At 37.5% G+C, this 19,268-nt stretch overlaps 1 long non-coding RNA gene across 1 annotated transcript in view; it reads left to right on the top strand.

The window, feature by feature from the left end:
* The window catches only part of LOC108492767, a 44,605-nt gene that overhangs the window by 18,806 nt on the left and 6,531 nt on the right, over positions 1-19,268 (top strand). The gene's annotated exons all lie outside the window — the stretch shown is intronic.

Raw genomic sequence — 19,268 nt, 5'->3', positions numbered from 1 at the left:
GCACCTGGCCTTGTTGAACCTCATCCCACTGGAATCAGCCCAACTCTCCAGCCTGTCCAGGTCCCATTGCAGTATTTGATCTCAGTTTCTGGGCTTCTTGTTAAGCAAAACAGAGCCTTGATAGGACTGCTGTAGTACACCCACTGCACAAGAGGTTGGTTAAAGTAAGTCTTCAAACATCTGCCTTCATGCAGCAGCCACCTCTCATGTCAAAGGCAAGGGGCCCCCTCTTTCCACAGACTGTTCAGAGAAGGGTTGTCTTAGGACATTGACCTAATGTATAGGCCACACAAGTTGGAAATGTGATGGTCCTAGGGGAGAGGAGGAAGAAAACAGCAAAAGGGAGGTGAAAACAGATGTCAGTAAATATAAAGGCAGAGGAGCTATGTCCATTTCATGTGCAGTTCTACTATTACAGCTGTTTCTTTACTATTTCTTTATAGTCTGTTATATTTGTAACTATGTACATGCTTACATTTTTATATGCAAGTAAGAGGCAGTCTCATACTGCAACTAAAGAAAACTAACCCCTAGCTGCAGTCAAGTGCTCCCACCACTCTCCTCATACTCTTTTCTTAGCATTTGTCTCACTTGCAGTGAACCAGTTCCAAACACCAAACTAGCACAACTGTACCCTGACTTCTGTCAACTCAGCTCCCTGAATAAATTCGCCATTGAATAGGACCCCATCATGGTGAGCATATGCTGGAACCCAAAAAGGAAGGTGCTTAACCGGGAGGCAGAAGGAGGAGCAGGACTGACCTTTGTGTCAGCCAGTAGCCATTTGACAGGCTCAGCTGTACTACCAAATGTACTCCCAGCCAAGAGGATTTTTATTCAACAGATATATGTTGGACATAGCAATATCTACTAGTTACATACAACATGCCACAAGTAGAAACAAGTTTTTTGGGGGTTGTTTTGGTTTTTGGGGTTATTTTTGGGGGGGGGGTTGCTTTTTTTTTTTTTTTGGTGGTTTTATTTCACTGTTTTTGTTGTTTGGTTCTGCTTGGTTTGGGTTTTTTTTCCTGCAGTGTGGAGAATAATTTATTCCTCGAGACCTGAAAATACTATCAATAAATAGACTCAGGTACATGGATCAATTTGAAACTGGAGTACTTTCTATTTCTCAGGATCTTCTGTCTATCCAGTCATACTTTGAATCTCCTGTCAAAGTAAGATTCCAGCATATACCTGCTGCTTCCTATCCAGTGAGGGAGCCATAAGCAGCAAAAAACCTCTGTAGTCTGAAATTTTTGCTCATCCTTTTAGAATGCTGCTTTCTGGGCACATTGAGAGTAAATCACTTCTATGGGCTGAATCTCTCAGAAGGTCACTGCATTATTAATAGCTGATTCAATTTAGCTAGTTAGAGGAAGAACAGTTTCTGAAGTTAGATTGGATTCCAACCACCTTTCTTTGATTTATGTTATTTTTATCCTTTAGCACTAATTGCTCCCTGTGCATGGTTTGCAACACAGCTATAATTCCTGTATCTCTATAATACCAAAATGAATAGCTGCTAGGCAATGTTAATCCTTGCTACCCTTATGCTGCAGATTTTATTGCCCCCACTCGCCTTGTTTGGATCTTTCTCTAAAAAGGATTTTTAACTTCATCTTGAAATCGCTTTGTTGCATTTCCCTATTCATGCCTTCCCACTTCTACCACCTTCCACTATAGATGCTACTGCTGATAATTTTTCACTGAGCACTAGCATATCATAGAATCATAGAACCCAAAAATGTCTTGGGTTGGAAGGAACCTTAAAGATCATCTGGTTCCAAACCCCCCACCATGGGCAGGAACACCTTCCACTACACCAGGTTGCTCAGAGCTCCATCCAACCTGGCCTTGAACACTCCAGGCATGGGGCATCCACATCTCTGGTAGTAGTGCAAGGTATCCTCACTGCCAAGACATAAGAGGCACACTCAGCCATTCTAATTTAACAAGGCTGCCAGCACGAGGGCTGTCCTCTACCAACATGGCTTTATAACAATGAAATTTGTTCTAAGAAGGAAGTTTGCAAAGTAAAAATAATACAAAAATACACCAAATCCCTTTCAAAAGGCAAAGACAGTGGCAAACATTTCTCTGTATCTTTCTCTAAGATCAAGAATAAATTGAGTATGTCCTTCAGCTACTTCTTTCCAGATACCATAATTATATTTCTTCTCTATAACCGAACAATATACAGAAACATTTTGCAATGAAGCCCTAATGATACTGTGAAGTGTTCACTTAAAAAACACAGCAAGTTTTGTGTCACCAGAGGATATAAGGTTTCTGCTCTGAGGATGTTGTTTAGCCTGGAGAAGAGGAGGCTCAAGGGAGACCTCATCACTCTCTACAACTCCCTGAAAGGAGGTTGTAGCCAGGTGGGGGTTGGTCTCTTTTCCCAGGCAGCTATCAGTAAGACAAGAGGGCATGGTCTTAAGCTGTGCCAGGGGAGGTTTAGGTTAGATATTAGGAAGAAATTCTTTACAGAGAGGGTAATCAGGCATTGGAATGGGCTGCCCAGGGAAGTGGTGGATTCTCCATCCCTGGAGGTTTTTAAGATGAGACTGGATGTGGCACTTAGTGCCATGGTCTAGTAACCACGGTGGTGTTGGATCAAGGGTTGGACTTGATGATCTTGGAGGTCCCTTCCAACCTAGCTGATTCTATGATTCTATGATTCTTTTGACTCAACAATTTCTTCATTAATCACAGCCTTACATCACATACAATAAAATGCTTGCACAAAGAATTTGAGTTACATTTACAAATGTCTTAAGAAATGAAGAACGGTGATGATTTTTCTCCTTGATGCTTAATCCATTTAAAAATTGCTCTGGATGTTGATATTGAGAGCAGTGGATATGGGGATTCCAAGAAAGAGTAGTAGCACCAGAGTCACAGACACAGAGGAGAGAGATGACACTAGCAGCCATAATTTTTTCTGGCAAAAGGGAGAAAATTATGGGAATCTAGGGGGATAAAGCCAATAAAGCAGTTTGAGTGCTCACAATGTATAAGACTCAAGGCCTGAAAATGTTAAGTCCCTGTTGAAAACAAGAGAACAACAAGTTGTTTAGATGTACTATGGGGAAAAAAAGAAGAAGCCATGCATAAAAGGCAGCTTGGGTCTTTGAATCCAGCAAGTACTGAGGGTCGTCTTGCATATTTTATGATCAATATCCCAAGACAAATAACAACACTTTGAAAACGTTTGTTGCTTTCAATTTTATTAAATTACAGCAAGTTACTTTCTCATCAATCAATTAAATAGGCAAGAGTGGAACTTGATTATATATCCCTGAGTTGGTCTGCCATAAATCAAACCCACAGTCGAGTGTTTAATTACGTGTTCACAAACTGTTGTATATAAAGGAACTTACCTACCAAGTCATATTTTTTATTTCTTTTCTGGAGAATTTGTTTCTCATTAACTGAAGTCTAGCCACAGTGACCTTTCTTTTCAGCCCAGTATCAGGACAGAATCTCACCTACGAAGATCCTAAGGGGAAGCCTTATGAGGAGCGGCTGAGGTCACTTGGTTCGTTCAGCCTGGAGAAGAGGAGAGTGAGGGGAGACTTCATCGTAGTTACAACTTCCTCATGAGGGAAACAGAGGGACAAGTATGGATCTCCTCACTCTTGTGACCAGTCAGAGGACTCAATGAAATAGGATGAGGCTGTGTCAGGGGAGGTTTAGGTTGGATATTAGAAAAAGATTCTTCACTCAGAGGGTGGTTGGGCACTGGAACAGTCTCCCCAGGGAAGTGGTCACAGCACCAAGCCTGACAGAGTTCAAGAAGCGTTTGGACAATGCTCTCAGATACATGATTTGACTCTTGGTGTGTCCTGTGCAGGGCCAGGAGTTGGACTTGATGATCCTAATGGGTCCCTTCCAACTCAGCATTATCTATGATTCCATGATTCTATGTTTCCATTGACCCAATTAATTCTGGCAGCTTGAGGAACAGGCTCCATACCTTGTCGAAATGGGATTCATAATCTAAATGTGTGCATTTCTGGCTTTGTTTATCCTGTGTTTGCTTTATTTCACCCGCATTTGTGAATAGAGTCGAAGGCTGAGGAAAGCTGTATATCAAGATACAAGCAATAAACCTATTTTTACACAACAGACAGGGAAAAAATCCATGAATAGTAAGAGCTTATTTCATCTATTATGACAAGAAAAGCCACAGGATAGGATGCCTTCTAGTGCACCCAAGAGCAAAAATATCAATTTTCCAGAATGGATTTTGTGCTCAAAACGTGCCATGACATTTTTCTGTAGACTTAGTAAATAGCTGGACCATAGTCTGACCACTGTGGTTCACAATCTTTCTATATTATTTATTTAAAATTATCAGCCACCTGGGATTTTTTGCTTGCTTCTAGGAATATTTAGCCTAATGGGCAGTCACATGTAATCTATCTGCACTTCCTTGTTAATGTAAATGATTGAGTTCACAGGACTTGTTAAGGCTCTCGGTCTATTGGTGGAAGTATCTAACACCCCTAACACAAGTCATTGCTGTCCCAGAGGGAGATATTCAGAGATTAAGTTAATACTTTATAAGGCCAAAGCTATTTGGGATGCCAACCCTAAGTTTCAGAATCATAATTTCTCTCCTACTGATATCCTAAAAAACATACTGTTAAAAACTATCCCCCCATCTTCTTTATTTGGCCTTTTCAACACATTATTCTCTCAAGAAGAAGACAGGAAATCCACATTTCCAGAGTGACTCAGTGCCTGAAGGGTTACATATGATCGTTGTCATCAGCTAGTGAACCACTGTGATGAGTAAGTCATGAGAGGAAAAGAAGTTTCTAACACCAAAACTTATAATGCTTAAAAAAAGAGCTACATTAGACTAAATCCATCTATAACCCCAACTTATGCATAAAGTACTTCAAAGAGAAAGTCATCACAAGTTTCTCCTGACCTTAAACTCCTGACCTTAAACTACCTTCTGTTGTAAAAACATGTCTTTTAATGGGCAGATAATCACAACATTAAGAGACATGTATTCTCATTCTTTCACCATCCCAGACAAGTGCGGTGATGTTTCCCAGAATTTGATTTCTTAGAAATGGCAGGACTTGATATAGGTTTTGCTGGTCCCAGATGCCATTATGTGTACAGAGAACAGATCACCCTGTTAGAGTACCCTTCAAAAACAACGGAATATTCTTTAATAAATTTGTATAAGGGCACAAACTTAAACTCTAAAATCAAAAATAATTTATCAATTCTAATTAATGGTGCTGAAATCCTTATCCTACATCTTTCAATTCTGCTAATATATATGAATATATTTGGAATTCATAGAGGTTCCTACTGGGAAACCTAATTTAGCCAGAGATCTCAGAATTGCCACTAAACCTGTAGCTTAACATTTTGCTGAAGAACTGTGAATTGCATGCTCTTTTGATCAAATTCTAGCTTGCCACAAGAGAACTACATCCACACTCAAACAAGGTGATCTGAGAGCAGTAAAATTGTACATGCAGTACAATTTTAAAACTGCCATGGAAGAATTACAGATAAATTGGAAAGATTAATTTTAGGGTTTCTGAGTCATTAAGGCTCTTGGTCTGAGAGGAAAATGGTCAGATCCAGGCAAAGCACGAGATTTCCAAAGAGGCATGAAAGACATAGATCTTTCCATCTTCCACATCTGTAGTTAGTACATTCTTCGTGCAGTCATTTTAGCGTGTAGTAAATGAGATACTGTGGTTATTTTCACCCAGGCCAATTCTTGGCAGCCTCAGTAACTTGCTAGCTTTCATCTGCTTTGCAGTTTTTGCTGCTGGGAGACAGATGATGACTGCCCTTGTTACAATGCTAGATACTCTGGAATGGAAAAAAAAAGGAGGGAATGCATAAAAAAAACAGTGTTATGCAGCAGATGGACAGTGGGGAACAATGCTTAAAGCATCTGATTATTTTGTATGATTCTTTGGGAGGTGGGGAAGTTCTCCTTCTGCTTTATATTCTCGAACCTTGTGCATTGGCTGCAGAGGAATCTATCACTGCTTGTACAGAAAAATGTGGGTTGTGATCCCTGGTGTACCAAACACCCGTAATTTCTGGGTGGTTTCATATGCTCAACATTTTGTTATATTCTGGTACATGAACAGTTTGATACATGAATTTAGCTAGTTTAAATTCCCAGACAAGATATTTATTTACAGAATCCCAGGATAAGAGCTCTCCTACAAAAAGTCCAAGATTTTAATTTGCCTGCTATATATGCCCTTGCCAAGGACATATCAGAAGCCAGATAAGATCATTCAACAATTTATTACAGCTCCAAGGCTTTGAACAAAGATAAATCAAAGGTAGATTTTAAATTTGAAAATAATAAGTTCTTAATATCTCTTTGGTACTTGGCAAGTGTAATATGTTGGGTTTTTTCATCGGGGTGGAAAAGGAACGCATGTTTTTCCTGAAATCAAAATCTATGTTGTGAATTCTTTCATTTAGAGCAAATGAATTTTTTCCCTTCTAGAATCTTCATAATTTGTTCTGATTCAGCAAGGTACTCAAATTTAAAGCTACAAGTACCCTGATATTAGCTCAGTTGGTTAGAGCCTGGTACTAATAATGCCAAGGTTGTGGGTTTGATCCCTGAACTTGAAAGCTGGACTCAATGATCCTTGTGGGTCCCTTCCAGTTCAGAATATTCTGTGATTCTAAATGAGAATGTGGAATTAGTAGAACTGTGTGTTCCCCAGCTAAGGAACATGCTCAGATATAATGACGAATTCAGCCTTAATTAGCTTCTAATACTGGTAAGTGCTTCTTAAGACAAGGAAGATATCAAGTACATCTTGGTTGGAATGTTTCAAATACAGCAGGAATCAGGGTTGTCTTGGTCTAGCTGTGAATGTCTTAAGTAATTAACTGGCTTGTTGATGACACTTATCTATGTATTTATTTACTTTAAATAAGGAGAGACGACACTCCTAAATTTGGAGTAACCCTGACATTGCTCATACTACAAAATAAATTGTTAAGGAAAATGAAATAAAGAAAAGCCCCTAAGATAGGAATGCAACCACATCAGCAGCTGGTATGAAGTACCTTCCCTGTTGGTGAGAATTTCATTTAGATCATCACATTAGCTCTCTACCTATCTGTTCTTGCAGATTAAACCAAATAAGTTGTTTAAATTCTATTTACTTAATGGAGGGAGTCACTGCAACTTGTTTAGTGAAAAGATAGTGGGGACAAGAGGATGGGTTGACTTGTTTTTGTAAAATGTATTCATTATGTTTAGACACCTTTGTATATACACTAGGAATACTCATAGGAAATCAGAAAAATTCAGGGAATTGAACCTTCTGCCTACAGGACTCCAGGACAGAGAATTTCTAGGTCTGCATATGTAAGACTACACTTGGAGAGAGGAGGCAGCTCCAGTGAATAGAAAGAGTAGAAAAATGGTAGATAAGGAATGTGAGCTTTAAGAACAGCCTTCTGAGCAATTTTTTAATTGAATACTAAACTGATTAGAAATTAATGGAATTGGTTTAAAAAACATACCTATTTTTTGCATGTCAGCTCAAGTCATAGCTTCCTGAAATCCTCATTGCCACATCCACCTTTCTTATTCTTCAAATTGGTACAGAAATTGTGAGACTCCTGCAAGTTGCAAGGATGCTTGATGCTTTTTGATTTTCTTCTTCTTTATTTCTCTGCTCTTGGTTTTGTACAGTTTTGGTACTTCCAATATTTTTAAGTACCTCCCCTGTTAAGGAAAATAAGAGTCAGAAAATCACTGGAGTAAAAAATTCATTGACAAAGATAAACGTAATTGAATAAAGTAATGCAAAAAGACAGTGCTATGTTTACTTTAAATACAGAAGAAAGCAGCTGTCTCATGAATTTGCTTTCCCACAGCCAAAGCCATTTAACTTGTGTTTAAGAATAGTGGCAAATAGTGAAAATAATTAATAGAAACAGATTTCACTGGGGCTACTTAAGTAAGAAAAGCTAATATGGTTAAGTACTTGAGGGGATATAACATTTAATGATGGATGCTTATAGGAACTTTATGTGTTCCAGGAACTGCACTTACAGCAATTAATCTTTAGGACACCCCAGAGAGACGACTTTGTAAGAAATAGTTTCCTGCTCAGTTTGCAGAAGGGGTTACAAGCATGGAAACAAGCTGTCATTGTAATATGCCCAAGACTAGTAGCACTTTGATAGGAACAGCAGGGAAAGAACTCCTGAGATACTGGATTTCTTTTCTGCATTCACGTCCTCAAAAGTGGCAGAACCAAAGTGATGTGGGAGATAAGCACACACACTTATTTTGTGTGTGTGTCAGGTGCTCTGTTCCTAAGAGTGCATCTCATACACTGAAGTCCCATGAAAGATATCTAAAAAAGTATTGATATAATTTTCAGGCTGGAAATCCATAGCTTTTCTTCATCATTTTCAATGGGATGACTAATGGAAATTCAAGTTGATTTCACAAAATAAAAAAATAAATAACAGGGAGGGGGTTTTTTTTATTTATTTTAGAAATAGTAGGGAGAGAAGAGTATTTCTTTGCTTGTGTGTTGAGGATGAAACAAGAGTTGGCATAAGTTGAGAATGTCTCATATTTTCCCTCGGGCTTTTAAGTATCAGTGGCTCATTTGAACAATAGAGGTTGTAAAAATACGAAATAGAGAGAATGTGAAAAAGGGCAAAACCAAACGTAATCAGAAAGGGAAGGAAAGAAACTTAGCTTGTAATTTAAAAGTCCTTTATTATATTTGAAATACTTTTTTTCCCCAACAGACTCATATAAGCAAGTCTTCATCTACCTTACTGAGGTTATTGCCTTCACACAATAATTTTATATGTTCCCATTTCAAAGCATTTTATTGGACATACCAATTATAGACTATTATCTTTATTACTAGCATTGGGTAGGAGTAGTAGACCAACATGCCATTATAAAGACAACAACAAAATTATTACTCCTTCAAACAACTTACATATTCTTTTTAATGTGATATGTAAAATGTTATAATGAGAACCATTCTGAATTGCAGTGATTTTCTTGGTTAAATGGTGGCACATACAGAACCTTCAAAGACTTTTTTCTTGTAACTCTTACATCTAAAATAACTAGAGTTTTAAAGCAAGCTTAATAGAGAATTAATATGGACATAGTCATTTTTATTCAGTGACAATTAGTATAATTTTTTTAAACATCACAGTTCTAGGACCAGTAAGAAGGAAGAATCTGATTTTGATACAACTGAGTGTCCTGAATAATAAAAATTGAATTATCCTACCATGAGTCTCAGTGGCATAAGTATATGGACTTCAGTTTGTATGCTCAGAGTATTTGCAGTAATGTTTTCACAGTTTCTGCACAGAAGGGATGGATAACAGTTGTTCTTAGGTAATATCTATCAGATATACTCAGGCATTGCTTTTTGCATTCTGCCATTCCAGCTGATAATCCATTCCTGCAAGAAGGATAGTGCAAAGACCAACTATACTGTGAAGGCAAAAACTGACTCTTGAAATCCAATTGCGATTTGAAATACTCAATTACCATACTTTTCTCCTAAAAAAAAAAAAAAAAAAAAAAAGAGAGAGGAAAAAATATTATTATGGTTCCTGTGAGACTGTGGGCTATATGCAATTTGAATCTATTCTGTAGTTTTATGGATAGCAGCTCTCCCACTTTGTACTTTTACAATTTTATTCCACATCACTTTTGTATGGAGAAAACCACCATTATGTGGCCATACTAACTCACAATTTACAATGATACATATTGCAATGACAAGACCTTTCCTAGACAAAGAGAAAGCAGAAGAGGTCAGATATTTTATTTATACTATTTTCTCTGAGAAAGAAGCAAATGGTAAGTAGGAAGTTACAAACCCTCTGTTATGCATGAACAATGAATCCTCCTCCTAATCTAGGAAGATGAAGTTCTCTTACAGCCTTAAAATAACTTGCAGAAAGAACCAGAAGCCAGGAAGTCTAATTAAGGAACATAGTGGATATCTGTGTGAGATTCCTACAATTCTAATAAATTAGAAGCAGATTTGAAGGGAAGGAGAAGATAAACCTAACCCTTGGTAGCGAGGGGTGAGAAACCATCCTGCTTACTACTAGTGTCTAAGCAGCCTCATAAGAGAGGACATAACTTCACAGCCATACTTAAGAAAACAAAGGAAGAGAAACTCACTCTACGGACAATATGGTTTTAACAAAGACCAACAGAAGATCTTCCAGAAAGAACTGCTGAAAAAACCCCAACAACAAACAATATAAACAGTCTTATGTAGAAGAATAGGGTAATCCTCCAGCACCTATCGTAGCAGAGGTGCTGTGGCAGTGAAAGAGAGAGCTTTAGCAGAATCCATCCTTAACTATGGAACAAAGAGGGCTCATGAGACAAAAACATCTGAGCAAGTGTTATACCGGACATCTGAGCTAGTTCCAGTGTCCCCAGAATGGCTGATCTGGAGCAGCTGATGTTAAGACTGATGCAGAACAGCATTTTTTTGGTGGGCTGTTGGTTTTGTCCTTTTTTTTTTCCTTTTCTGACTTTTATGTTTTAAAATCTGTATTTAAAGAAACTTATTTTCTGCCTGAACTGAATATGGTGATGAGCACTTTCAGGTTGCTAGTCAGAAATGCCCAGGTCTCATCACTAAGACATCCCTGCAGTGCTTTCTTCCTTATGGAGTAGCACATCACAGTACATTGAGGACTGAGGGCTGAAAGCTTGGCCAAGAGAAGTATTCTTGGAAGAGGATATTTCCAGGAACCACTGGGATTTGTGTTTCACATCAAAAATTTCTGAAGGGGTGTTCAGGACATAAGCACTGACTGTCAAACAGAAACTAAGGAAAACTTTTTATTGTCTTGGTTCCCTTTTGGTTTTCTCCTTTCTCCCTCCCCCTTCCTTTCCCCCTTTTTTTACTCTTTTTTTGAGAGGAGTTCTTTGGATGCCAACACTAATTCTTCTTGTAGAAGGGGCAAAATTTTGCTGGTAATTGTCAAAGCTATGACTCTTTCTTTGCAAATTTCTTTGCTCCAGACTTCTTGTATCTCCAAGACAAATTAAATTCCTAAATAACATGCTTAGGGCTAGTGTTAGCTGCAGTTCTGATTCTCTACTCATGTACCATAAGAAAGGCATAAAAAAAATAAACTCAGCAGGAGCAGGCTTGGGGGAGGGCTTCTAGTCCTTCTGTGTAACAGCTAGGCCCAGCGCTTCACATTCACTGCCATTTGTTTCTGCAGCACTTCAGCAACATGTAATTCCTTATTCTGCAGGTGACAGATATCTTTGGTGTTATTACTGCTCTGTGGGCAATAAATCTCCACTCAAATATAAGCCTAGGTCATACCATGTGACAACTTCTTTACTTATTTGCATCACTGTAAGGCAGCCTGGCAATTATACAGAAAGTATGTTACCATGGCAACACAGGGAAACTGCCGCATCTAAAAAAAAAATAAGACTGCAGAATTACTTAACATTTTATTCTCCAAAGACTTCGGTATTCTGATTTTAAATTTTGAACAAAAAATCATAACAAATGGTACCTATTTCACGAATAGGGCTTCCTACGTCTTTTAAAAGTAATTGCTTCTTTTCATCAAGGCATTTTATAATTTGTGGAATTATTGAGTACAGAGTTTAATGAGTAAAATATTCTTCTATCCCTTGTCCAGAATTTTTTTTTTTTTGCAAAAAATACCACTTGATTATTATTCAGGTCAAGTACAGTAATTATTTCGGCACAGTTAATGCGTAAGTCCCCTCACACACTTCCCACACAAATGACTGCAGACAGCTCCGACAGCTCCTGAGTCCTGGTAAAGCTCTGGAAGAGCACAAAAGAATAGCTGACATTTCACTCAGCATAGGAAGGGAAGAGCTATTCAGTCAGAAGCATGAGAAGGGACACAAAAAGGTGAGAGGAACACAACCATCCAATGCCCAAGTCACGGGCTGGTACCCACTGACTCAAGACAAAAAACACCCTGGCTTCTAGCATGTCACAAGGCTCCTTCTGGCTTAGTACCTACTACAAAACTGAGGCTCAGATAATCAAAGATGACTTTGTCACCCAGGTCCCACCTGGTTTTAGCTGCAGTTATGATCCTCCACTCATGTACTATAACAAAAGTGTAAGAAAAAATAAGCTCAACAGGAGCAGGCTTGAGGGAGGGCTTCTAGTCTTCCTGTGTAACAGCTATGCACTGGTTTCAGATGTCCCATGTGACATGATTTATGCTCTTAAACCTTTTAGTCACATGACAGTGATCAGGAAAGTAATGGAGACAGTGTTACCTTCCATATCAACCTGCTACTGCAGATCACCTTGTAAACCTGGGGGTTTCAATAATTTGGTATAAGCTATTGCTGTCATATTATTAATATAGTGGCAATACAATGAAGTACACATGCAAGATTAATGAAATTTAAATACATAAATATAAAATAAAATAAAATATTGCTATATCCCAGAGCATTTTATCTCAGCCTCACTTCACCTCACAAACATAGACAATGCATATAAAGACAAAAGCTGTTTAGTGGCCTAAGAATATTCCTTGTGTGCCTCTTTAAACAGAAATAATTAAAAGCAAACATGAAGCCATCATAGTTTTATGACACATTTCTTGCAAACAGAGAGCAGGCAGAGTGCTCAGTCTGAGTCCTTTTTGACAAAAATGGAACCATGTGACAAAGATAGAAAATTTTAGAGAAGCCCATTAATGCATGACTAATGCTCTACACTGAGGAAAATGCTCTGGCTTCAATTTTTTTCTAAAAGAGTCAACAGTGCTGGCAGTCTGCTTTAAAGTCTGATTTTGAAAAACACACTATCCATCCATTCATTGGCACAGTCAATAGAAAAACACACATTGACTTCTGAAGATCAGAGTTTGAAAAACAAAAGTCTTGCAGTGCAGTGTCTCTGATCTACATTCCGTACTAATTAACCTATATCTTTCAATTGAAAACAGATCTTGGTTCCTTATCAAGAAGCTTAATTAAGTTACCTATATTGCATTTCTGAAATAGATGATAAAATCTAATCTCAAGTCTTTGTTAACATCATTAACCAAAAAGATTCACAGGTAGCTGATCAGGAACAGAAACTATAAAAGTGTCCCAAACATTTGCACAAAGAAAACACACAGAATTTAACCACTGTGGCCTACCTAAAATTATCAATTGTCTTACTATTTACAATAAAGATGTAATAAAAAAATTCAAAATAGCCCAACTATCTATATAAAATCCTAGAGCTTGAGGCCAACAATACAATGGGACACAAAGTAGTAGATCAGCAAAAATTCAGAAATAAAAGCAACAAGGATATGCAGATTTTTATTCCAAACAATAATCTCAGTGAAGAAGAACCAGAATGCCAAGTACAGCAAAAAGCAGAAGCAGCAAGAGGAAGAGAGGTAACTCAAGGAGATACTTGATGTTGTCCGGGGGTCTACTGACCTGTCAACTGAAGCAGCAGCTCAATCATTTTTTCTCAACTAACGAGAAAAAAGATCCAGATACAAGGAAGACAACTGCTTGAGTAAAACTACCACAAAGGAAAGATGACCACCTGGCACCACTGAAAAGAGAACAACAGCCTGCTTCACATACCAACAAAATTACAAGAATTGAGTGGAAAAAGCAGGAAGAAGGGAAGCCTGAAGGTAAAGCTGAAGGAAGGTCTTGTTCACACTGCAGATATTATTTGAAACTAATTCAGTTTCGACTACAACCTCATGTTGTTGTAATGCAGCATTCACAATGAAATGAATTGATTTCCAGTTGCTAAAGAGTCTGTGTTCCTTCTGGAGAAAATGAGGTATCATCATAGGAACAGGATAACTCATCACCTCTGACTAACTGCTTACCAATTTCTGCCTGTACAAGTGCTTAATTGAGTAATATTCCTATATGGGATAGGATTCCTTTCACACTTCAGTAGTATTTCCCATCATGCCAAGCCCCAAACACAACCACATGTCTAACTAAAGAGAGGAAGTATGACACAGTAACATCAACACTAGACATGAGAAGTCAAGCCAGTTCAATACCCTGCCCTGTCATATCTGGAGTAAACTTTGATAAGCCACTTTAAACAAGTCAGTATCAGTATACCATGGTTCATGGAGCCCTCACATGGCTTTCCTCCGGGCTCTACAGGTGATGCACAAGCCTGCGTTGGGATACCTACATGCTCCTGCGGTCACATTGGAAGCCTTCTTATTTGTTGAATGAAGATAACAAACTTCCAAATCCTATGAAGATGTGATCTGTAGAGAGATATGGGTAGCAAGGAGCTAGTGAAATATTAGATCTGTAAACCCTCTTTATTCACAGAGCACAAACTTGTTAAAAATCTAGTGGATATAGGCTGAAAGGAATGTGCAGCTACCTCTACAGAAAACATATGGCTGAATTCAATCTTGGTGTAAACAAAAATACTCTAAGTTTCACACAACTTCCTTTCCTTCTTTTTGTTTCACACTTTTCCCAATAGCTGCAAACTATCATCAAAGCCCATCACAGACGAAGTCATTTCTAAAAGCAAACTATGCATTTTTTAACACCATTTTATCTTTTCCCATATGTCACTCCATCTATTTCTGTTGCTCTTCTTCACCTGTAAGCTGATTATATAGCTGGTAGTTCACTCTCCAGTAAAGCCTGATTCATCTGTAACCACATAAGGACAGATTCCATGACGAAATCCTTAAGCGAAATGGTTTGGAGGAGGTAAATTTCAGTTTCCCCTAAAGATATTTTTCCAAGGCATTCTACCACTAGGAAAAAAGCTCTCTAAATCCTGTTAAATTAACATAATGAATAATACAATCTGTAAGGCCAAAATTGCAAAATAGAAAAGCTATTTCTGGACAGGTTTTCTTTCATTTAGTATTCCCCTGTGCACTATATTCCTTTTTAAGGACACTCTTGAGAGGGGTAAGTTATATTTTGCCATGTTTACAGTAATTACAAAATTATTTCACCCATTTTAACAGACATCTTTCCACATCGTCACTCTCATACTTTTTTGTCTGTATATCCAGTCTTTTGACTCTAAATCAAATCATCTCCACCATATACTTAGAATGTTTGGAACTCATGGATACAAGTTTCCATAAGAAATATGATACTTAGGCAGCTAAATTATTAGTCTCTAAAACAGGTCATTAAATATCTACATTGTTTGACATATTGTTATTTTTAATACACTGGTAGCCTTTCAGCCCTTTTTTTGGAACATGAGCTACTACCTTTTAAAGTAAATGTGAATTCATTTTTGCCAGCTGATTTCATAGAATGATATAAAACTCTGAAATGAAATCCAGTAATGCAGTCTGTACAGCCACTGATTTTCTACCGTGCTTTCAACAAAAAAAGAACAACTCAAAGCATGCCTTCAGAACAATCTGTTATAAGAATCATAATATTTCTTACTCAAAAAATTTTTATATACTTAGAGAGATGTTTTTTCCCTAAAATTCTATTATGTTTCTAGAAGCAGAATTTAAATATATGAAAGCCTAGTAACTATCTCACCCCCTCTATCCCTTTCCTCTCTACTTCCAACTCACTAATCAGTACAAGCATGTGTGTTTTCTCCCATTTTAAAGCAAGTGACAGGTTAAGTGTTTGCCCCAAAACCAAATGCCATAAATTCTCCAGAGCAACAACTCCCCCAGGCTCTGCTACTTCAAGTGTTTCTTCACCTGCTCCCTTGTCCTTCCCTGAAATCATTTCTGTATGACCTTATCTTCTTCCTAGTTTGTGTGCGCACATATGACAAAGAAATTTTGCAGAGAATCTCAGTCTTTGCCATTTCAATTCATAATTAATTCACTCCTCTTCATTTATTAATTAACTAATTTCTTGCTGAGGTTAAAGTTACTCAAAAAGGAAAAATGTAGAACTTTTTCAATGTGTGAAAATCTCCCAGACATCAGTAAAGAAACATGTTTTGGTGGACTACTTCCCAGAGGAGTCCACACACCACAGCAATGAATAACAGAAATTGAATATTTAGGAAAGCTGGGACCTGACATCTGTTTTGGATTTGTTTGCACTTCTTATTCCTAAGACATGTGAGTCTGATTAGACTCTTTGGAGAAGGAAAACAAAAGCAAACATCTTAACCATTCCTCTATAATCACCCTCAGAGAAAATCTTCACAGCTTCTGAAGGTATGCCTCCCCACCTTCACATCTGTGGATAGTACTTATTTTCTGAGGACCATGAAAGCAATCATTTGCATCTGTATACAAAATACCTTTTATGATCATTAGCACCCTGGAATGGGAAGCTCAGGATTTCAGGGATCTAAATCAGGAATTATAAAGGCAAAACAGACTGTATGTCCCAGCGCAACTTTCCCCGTGGTGGTGCAACACAGTTGTGCAGTTTTGGCCCACAATTTACATATATGAATTTTCCCCTGTATACAGTCTCATCATTACACGGAGCTACACACCACTTTCTATAGGCAATATATTGCAAGGTGAAGGGAAATGAGGGTAAGTGAAGATAATTCATCCATATTACTTGCAGAGAAGTTTTTGAATATTACCACTAGCCACATCTGGTGTATTATGCCTGCCTCTTGTTCTCCCTACCCTCTTCTGTGATTGCATGTTACACACTGATTTCAGATTAGGCTTGCTCTTCTTTCTCCTCGTTTCTATGTTCTTTTAGAAAATAGGTCTTTAGCTCATTCAGCTATGCAATATGCATATTTCTAAAACAAAAAATAAGGTCAATCAAGGTCACCAATTACTAATGGAGCCTATTCTAAAATTATATAGCCCAGATGTGATTTTTTTTCTTTTTTAATCAAATGTAGGACAAGAGTAAAGAGTACTTGAATTGACACATTAATATAGGAGGCAGACTATGTGAAGAAGGAATTAGAGTTATAATCAAAGCCTGCTGCATAAGAGCAGACTGCTGCAGCTATATTCGGTGGGGTATGATTTGAGCCATCTATCCACATTTTGATTTCTTCATTGCTTTGTTACTGAAGGCTTATATTGTATTTCTATATACAGAGATACACAAGCTGTAAGAGAGAGATCACAGTTACTGTTGGAAAGGAAACAAGTTACTGAGTGCTGAAAACCACATTTTAAATTAAAATTATATTATGGTTTGAGGCAATTCATACTTCTTATTGTAAATGAGTTTTTATTTGTATATACTTAGAGCAGGAAATCATTAATTATGCTAATATATTTGAGGGAAGCTTACTTATACCATTAGTGTTGAACTCAAGGAAGGATATAAGAAACAAATTGCTGAAGAATGTGTGACCATTCCTGTACAAAATTAAGCACATAAAATTGCAGTAACTTGTTTCCCACAACTTTCAGTAACTTTTGAGGAACCAAGACATTAACCCCGACGGTTTTTATTGGTTTCCATGAAATTTCTACTATAGACTGCACATGAATTATCTGCCTTCCCACATTTGCTGTTCAGAAAGAAAACAACCGTAATTCCCTTTCCTTCTGTTGTTCATGTCATACTCACATGCAGCCTTCCTTGTACCCCTCTATTGAGGTCCCTCAAGTTTTATGCCATTGTTGCAACTAATGCAGTACCTCTATTCCACCTTATATTTTAGGACAAGCCAAGATAAGGGCCTGGAAATATCTACCAGATAAAGGTTGTACAGACCTAGCAGCAAAACTGAAAGAAAAAGAAAAAGTTAACTACTTATGGCTCTTCTGAGGGCTTCAAAAAGCCAAGACAGCCTTTGTGTACCACACATCACTAGGGTAGTGGCACCTTTTTCCTACCAAGTACTGTTTGTTGCCAGAACAATTACATGGATTACATTAAGCAAATTTTATTGTTCCTAGATGGAAAGATCTGAACCTGAATCAAAGTGTAGTGCTTTATCAGTTCTTTCTGAAGTAACATTTTTGTTTTTCTTCCACATATCAATTAAAGAGATTCATTTGGGATTACTGAAAATGTTATCAATTTATATGAAAACATTAAATGTGAAAACATGAAGTTGTGGCAGTTCAAATGATAAGTGGAACAAGTCTGCATTTTAAGTTTTCCACATAGAAATCAGTTCATCACATATATCTAATTAAGACATAATAGCTAAAGAAACTATCATTCATTTCCCATTCTATTCTTATGGTAATGCTGGTATAGTTTGGGAATGTATTGTCTCTGCTTGAACCACTTCTGGAGTTCCATGCATGCTGTATATTGAGAATAAAACACCATGTCATATTTTGAAAATGGCATTTATGGTCTATTTATGGCTTCACAGTTCAAGGTCACCTACTATGATGTGTTTATCCAGCTGTGTGCTGGACAGTTTGTCCAGAAGGATCCTGTGAGAGACAGTATCAAAAGCTTTGCTGAAGTCCAAAAAGATTACATCAACTGGCTTCCCTTGATCAACTAGGTGGGTTACCTTGTCATCAGGTTGGATAACCAGGACTTCCCCCTCATGAAGCTGTGCTGGCTGTGACCAGTGACTGTGTTGCTCTCCAGGTGTTTTTCAATACTTCCATGATTTTACATTCCACTGAAGCGAGCCTGATAGGGCTGTAGTTCCTCCTTCTTGCCCTTCTTGAAAATTAAGATGTTAACCTAATATGATAAAATACAAGAGTATATAATTAACTAAGAATTTTAAGCATTTATTTGTAAAGAGATTCTTGCATTCCTGGAATAATTATTAAATTCTATATGAAAAAATGGTTCTTCTAACTTTATGTCTTTATGCAAAACAAATGCTCCTTATAATTTTAAGCTCAAATAATTTTGTTGTTGTTGTTGTTGAAAGGAGCACATTTTTTAAACAATGAACTAGAAAAAGATACTTAGGAACAAGCTATTAAATCCTACTACATGTGGGAAGGTGGGTCTAAATCTCTTGGACATTTTTCAGCCAGCAATATGTCAAACACTGGTTATGTTATGAGCTTTATTTCATCTGAATAGCAGGAAAATTCTTACTGATTTAACTTCATTTACTATGCAAAGCCATTGGCAAATTTAAAGAATAGATTTATTAGAGAGTTTTCCTGATCCCTCTAGGGACAAATTTTCCCTTTCTTTTCAGAAAGATGTGCAGAGCTGTCCTACTACAAATATTAACCTCTTAGCATCTGCAATAATAATACATTTTCCTTCTTCTCTCCTAATAAAAATAATTCAGTTGTTGAGTACTTTAATTATTACTTCTTAGTACTAATGACTCTTT

This window comes from Lepidothrix coronata, unplaced genomic scaffold (genome assembly GCF_001604755.1).
Source record: "Lepidothrix coronata isolate B3197 unplaced genomic scaffold, Lepidothrix_coronata-1.0 Scaffold0, whole genome shotgun sequence".
NCBI classification, from domain to species: domain Eukaryota; kingdom Metazoa; phylum Chordata; class Aves; order Passeriformes; family Pipridae; genus Lepidothrix; species Lepidothrix coronata.
This window is presented reverse-complemented; position numbering and strand designations above follow the sequence as displayed.